General features: G+C 41.0%; 1 long non-coding RNA gene across 1 annotated transcript in view; it reads left to right on the top strand.

Annotated features, from left to right (window-relative positions):
* The window catches only part of LOC142096988 (uncharacterized), a 68,139-nt gene extending 66,337 nt beyond the window's left edge, over positions 1–1,802 (top strand). Inside the window, exon 3 of the long non-coding RNA XR_012678079.1 lies at positions 1,651–1,802. This is a non-coding gene — a long non-coding RNA (uncharacterized LOC142096988). The remainder of the gene's footprint in view (positions 1–1,650) is intronic.
* The last annotated feature ends 4,488 nt before the right edge of the window (positions 1,803–6,290 follow it).

Below are 6,290 nucleotides of genomic sequence, written 5' to 3' on the forward strand. Positions count from 1 at the left end.
TCCGTTTGTGATCCAAGCTTCAAGACACCACCTTTACGATCACATTGATACCCTAGCTTACCTAACCTGTGCACGAGTTAACATTTATCACTCTTCATATTTCCATTACTGTGCCAGCTGGTCAGGGACCAGGCTCACTGTCCTCCTGCATTTTACTGGTCCACAAACAAGCACAGCCCACGGAGATGTTGATCTCCAACAAGCGTTATTGTGGGACAGTCCAAAAGAAGTCGTGACCCCTAGTAAGTGTGTCCAAAGTAAAATGTAGAACAGGTGACAGTACCTGGGCTCGCTCTTCTAAGCCCGGTCCCATTCTCTCAGTGGTGTGGCCTCGTTGGGAATGTTCTCAGATAGCAATTCCCAGTAAAGTTGAAGAAGAACAAATGACACCCATTTGGGTGGCCATAAATGATAACTCAATTAAGTCCATGTCCCATCTCTGAATCAACCCATGAGTGTCTTTTTGGCCAACCGATAGCGGAAGAAGTATTTAGCCAGCAGCTGGCACCACTTCTCTTTTTGCCTCTTGGTGATTGAATGTCCTGATAAGTCCAGGTGAAGGTAGCCTTTTTCTGAAACATGCTGGAGAATCAAAGGTAGCTAAATAACCCACCTTATGACATTTAAGAATATAAAATACCACACTTTGAAATAAATACATTGTATGCGGTAACACATGTCATGTAATACAATTATGAGCGATGGGATGGCAATTGAGCTTAACCTTTATTTTCAATATGCCCGGTTATCGCTACACATATAAGGTGAATACCTATACAAATACACATATTTGGTGTCCCTATAAATGTTATATGAAGATGTTTCAGGAGAAATGTTATGGTCACATTCTGCAGTTTCAATATATGTGTAAAAAATAAAAGGACAGAATCATGGGATTTTTAAAATTATTTTTGCATGCTTATGGTCTTTATGAAGATCTATATAAAAATCAAGTAAATGTTTTCCCTATTTATAAACATAGTATGTTTCATTTTAAATTGAAAAAATATTTAGTGAAAACACATTATTTGCTACCAGATGTAAAGGAGAAGTTCTGAAAGTATGATGACTATAATCATATTAATCAAACATACCATGATGGTTGTTGCACAGAGGTCCACTTAGAACACACCATGGGGTAAATGTATGAACCTCCGGATTCTTCAACTCCGGCGAGTTCAGCGTCTTCAGCGCTTAAATTTAAAGCGGTCGCTGCCTTGTAAAGGGAAGTCTCCCTTTACAAGGCAGCGCCGCTTTCAATTTAAGCGCCGAAGACGCTGAACTCGCCGGAGTTGAAGATTCCGGAGGTTCATACATTTACCCCCATGTGTGACATGAAAAATGAAAAAGAAATATAGTGTGTGTATCAATGGCAAAAATTATTTATGAACTACTTTTCTTTCCCTGTCTATAGTTTTAAATTACTTTATTGTTTAACCAACTCCTTTTTAAAAGCAAAACAATTGTTAACCTTTAGACAGTGAAACATATCTTTATACTTAGGTCAGCATTATCCATGCTAAAAAAAAAAAAGTGCAATAAAGTGCAGAAAAATACTTTGTTCTTTCAGTGCAGAAGACAGGATTTGCAGATCTCAGCTATTCTATGACGTGTCACACATCTTTGCTCTATAACTTTTTTTCTCTGCAGCTTATATTCTCTGCAACTTTCCTGGCTGAGAACCATAATCAATGATGACGCCGAAAAGACATCTGTTGCTTGTTTCCAACTCAACTCTTCACGGAGGGGGATATTTGGAACACTGCCAAGACCGTATTCAAAAGTTCTTGGGGGTGTAAGTGGACTAAGTAACTAACTGCTGCTTTTTTACTACCTTCTTACTGATTGTTGGTTTAGTTCTGTAATTTGTACAATTAATAACTAGACTGATTTTCTGGTTTTGTGCATCTTTGTTACCACAGGACACTGTGCTGTTCTGAAGCTTTTATAAAAGTGTTGTATAGTGTTAATGCAGTCTTGGTTAGCAAGGTCAGGCATTTATAACAGGGACATATACTGTATAATGCATATCCTTATTGTAATGTTTCTGTGCAGTGTGTGTGTGTGTGTGTGTGTGTGTGTGTGTGTGTGCGTGCGTGCGTGTGTACAGTCATGGCCAAAAGTTTTAAGAATGACACAAGTATTGATTTTCACAAAATTTGCTGCTTCAATGTTTTTAGATCTTTTTGTCAGATGTTTGCTATGGTATACTTAGGTAAAATTACAAGTATTTCATAAGTGTCAAAGGCTTTTATTGCCAATTACATGAAGTTTATGTAAAGAGTCAATATTTGCAGTGTTGACCCTTGTTTTTGAAGACGTCTGCAATTCGCCCTGGCATGTTGTCAATCAACTTCTGGGCCACATACTGACTGATGGCCGTCCATTCTTACCTAATCAGTACTTGGAGTTTGTCAGAATTTGTGGGTTTTTGTTTGTCCACCTGCCTCTTGAGGATTGATCAGAGTTCCCAATGGATTTAAGGCCTGGGGAATTTTCTGTCCATGGACCCAAAATTGCAATGTTTTGATTCCACTTATTTATCACTGTTGCCTTATGGCAAGGTGCTCCATCATGCTGGAAAAGGCATTGTTCTTCACCAAACTGTTCTTCGGTGACAAGTTGCTCTTGGAGGGTGTTTAGGTACCATTCTATATTCATGGCTGTGTTCTTAGGGAAAATTGTGAGTGAGTCCACTCACTTGGCTGAGAAGCAGTCCCACACATGAATGGTCTCAGGATGCTTTACTCTTGGCATGACATTAAGTAAAATGATGGTAGCATTCACCTTTTCTTCTCCGGACAAGTGTTTTTCCAGATGCCCCAAACAATCTGAAAGGGGAGATTGTGACTTTACCCCAGTCCTCAACAGTCCAATTCCTGTGTCACTCACCAGACTGTGAATGCTTCTTCCCGTGAGTTTAGGAACCGTGGCCGTCCACCATCCTGAGGGTCTGCGCATGCGCAGTCCTTTCAAACCTTCAGTACCTGTTCCTTTTAGTTAATTGGCTGATCAGGCAACACTCCCTATTTAAAGCACCTGTTGTCTATCCTCGTTGCCTGATCTTGGAGTCTCATTCCCCATGAGCCTCTGAAGGTGTTCCTGTGTTTCCTCGTGTATTCAGCCCAGCTGATTCCTGTGGTTTCCAGACCTCTTCAACTCTCCTGTGGTTTCCAGACCACTTCAACTCTCCTGTGTTTCATCGTGACTGTATTAGCTGATTCCTATCTGCTGCCTCCGTGCACTACAGTTATCAACTCACTTCAACTCTCCTGTGTTTCATCGTGACTGTATTAGCTGATTCCTATCCGCTGCCTCCGTGCACTACAGTTATCAACTCACTTCAACTCTCCTGTGTTTCATCGTGACTGTATTAGCTGATTCCTATCCGCTGCCTCCGTGCACTACAGTTCTCAGCTCACTTCAACTCTCCTGTGTTTCATCGAGACTGCACCAGCTGATTCCTATCTGCTGCCTCCGTGCTCAACAGTTCCAGCTCATCTCAACTCTCTCGTTTCATCGTGACTGCACCTGCTGATTCCTATCCGCTACCTACGTGTACCTGCAGTGTCCTGCTTGCTGCTACCCTTCAGTTCTACTCATGTCTGCAGCCAGCTGATCCGCTCTCCGTGCTTCTACAGTGTTCCTGCCTGTGTCAACTCGCCAGTCTGCATCGGATCAACGCCTCGCTGCTTGCATCTCGTCTAGACCATCTCTACTCTTCAGGGTTCTCCAGGTGTCCAGTTCTATATACTACTGCTTCCTGAGTATTTGTTTCTATCCCTGCTGGTCTACCTACCTGTGCGCTGCACCTACTTGATTACAGCTTCCACCCTCCTGGGACTTCGCATCCTGCCGACCTCCAGCCGTTCAGGTATCTCTGCACTCCTGTCTGACAGCCTGCTCCTGAACCACGGTATGCATACTTCTCATTGACTGTGCTGGTCTATTGCATATCTTGCTGGACTGAGTTGTTCTCCTCTGGAGTTTACTATCCGCTGAGACTATTGCCATCATTTGACTGTGTTACCTTTTGCCCGGATAGTTCCTGTGACTTTGTATTATTGTGCAGTGCTGTTCAGTCATTATTATATTGTGCATATCATCGTGGGATCAAGTTCAGTGTGCCCGTGTATACTCTGCCCGTGTATATATATATATATAGATATAAAATTCAAGATGTAGGTGCTCTCTTTAAGCAGATATATATATATATATATATATATATATATATATATATATATATATATATATATGTGTGTGTTTTTTCCAAATGATTATGTCTGCTATACAAAAACTTTACAATCAGTTTCATTATCAAAGTACATCCCAAACTACTTATGTATAATGCTGTTTTTTTCATAAATAATTTTTTAATTTGTTATATTTTACCACCGTGTTTGCATTAAGTATTGCATTACCTATTTGTTATTACTGTTACTGCATACTAGTAAAAAGAGAAGAGACACATTTATCAGGCATTTTAGTATGCTTTCATTGTATTTGTTGTTATATTATGTTGTCACAATTCATTAGTATGTTGCAGATATTTTCATCAATGGCTGAAGCTCAGCATTTTGTCATTGATATAGTACTTGCAGTAGTAACAGATGCATCTGTAGACTTATGTTAGGCATGGTAGATAGGTTCACCTATGTGCTTGGCATACATACACAGTGTCCACCACCTATTTAAACTAAAAAAAAGTTATTGTTAGCCATTCCTTGCTGTGGAACACTGGGTGTCATCTGGCTTTGGACGTCTTACATGTGGATGTACAGAGTGGTGTGGCATAAGACTTCAGGGTCTGATGGTCGTACATGATAGAGGATCGGGATTGTATGAATGGTAAAAATATTATTATAGCTATAATACATAGTGATAGTTGATCATAACAAAAGTTCATAGAATAATAAAATGATGGTGAGAGAAAGTGAGTACATGTATGAATAATATAAAAAGAATAATGTTGAATTTTAAGAAAGAAAAAAATAATGATCAGAGAGATAAGATAAAAAAGGAATATAGACTGAGATTTATGTGATGTAAATAGTAGGAGGATGAGGGTAGATAGGTAGATGTGGGGATGGATATGTTGCAGAGGTGATGGATTGGTGGGTCTAAGTGTAAAGGAATGTGTAGGTGTATAGAGTAAATAAAAGAACTAGTTATATTTGTTCAATAATAATAATAATTAGAGATGCTCAGGCTCGGTTCCCCAAGAACCGAACACACCCGAACTTAGCAGATCTGAGTACAGAGGCGAGCCGACTCGGTACTTTCGTGCGCCCTTGGAATTGAAAATGAGGCAAAACACCATTGTTACGTGGTCGGATCTCAGATCTCATGAGTTTTGGATTCTATAAGTACCGCCCTCAAACGGCGATCCAGCGCCATTTCACAGAGGGACACAGAAGGGTTAGCACAGTTCTTGGCAGTCTCTAGTGCGGTTGGGCAACGTCATAGGTAGAAAAGAAAGAGGAGGGGTAGCAGTGTTCTTCAAAGTCTCCTGTGACATTCAGGAGAGCTCCATTGCTAATTGTCATTGCTGAAATAGAAATAGTAGGTCTGGCAGGCTTGGTGTTAAGTTGCTTTAGAAGAAAGGCGTTATTTGCTAGAGGGTGCCCGCTTTCCAGTCACAGTGTTCACGGATTATAAAATCCTTACTTATCTCCAATCCGCTCAATGTTTAAACTCCAGGCAAGCCCATTGGTCACTATTCTTCATCAGATTTCAGGTTAATTTGACCTTTCGGCCAGGCACCAAGAATTTCAGAGCTGATGCCCACTCTCAATCCTTCGATCCTACTGATGCAAATTCCCTTAGAGCCAAACCTATCATCAATCCCGTTCAGATTATGGCACTGACTCAATCCACAATCAAGTCTCCTCCTGTGGGTTGTTCCTTCGTTGATGTCCACCTTCGCCCTCAAATCCTGAAATGGGTTCACAGTTCTAAATTTGCCGGCCATGCAGGTATCAAGAAAACTGTGGCTTATCTCTCTCGGAATTATTGGGACGCCTTCTCCGTGGCTCGGTTGGCGGTCAGATGTACTCTGACCACCGAAATTCCTCTCCTCAATCAGGGTCCATTTCCTGCTATATAAGGATCCCACTTCCACTGGCACATTGCCAGAGTATTGGTTCACCAGTCTCCAGCGTTTCAGAGTCCTTCTCCCTGTTCCTGTTTATTGCTATTATTCTTGACCTTCAGCTTGTTCCTTGACTTCCCCTTTGTCTTTGAGATTTGGTACCTTTTGTCCGCTAGTTCCTGACCTCTGCTTTTCTGAC

Source organism: Mixophyes fleayi, chromosome 7, assembly GCF_038048845.1.
Source record: "Mixophyes fleayi isolate aMixFle1 chromosome 7, aMixFle1.hap1, whole genome shotgun sequence".
Taxonomy (NCBI): Eukaryota; Metazoa; Chordata; class Amphibia; order Anura; family Limnodynastidae; genus Mixophyes; species Mixophyes fleayi.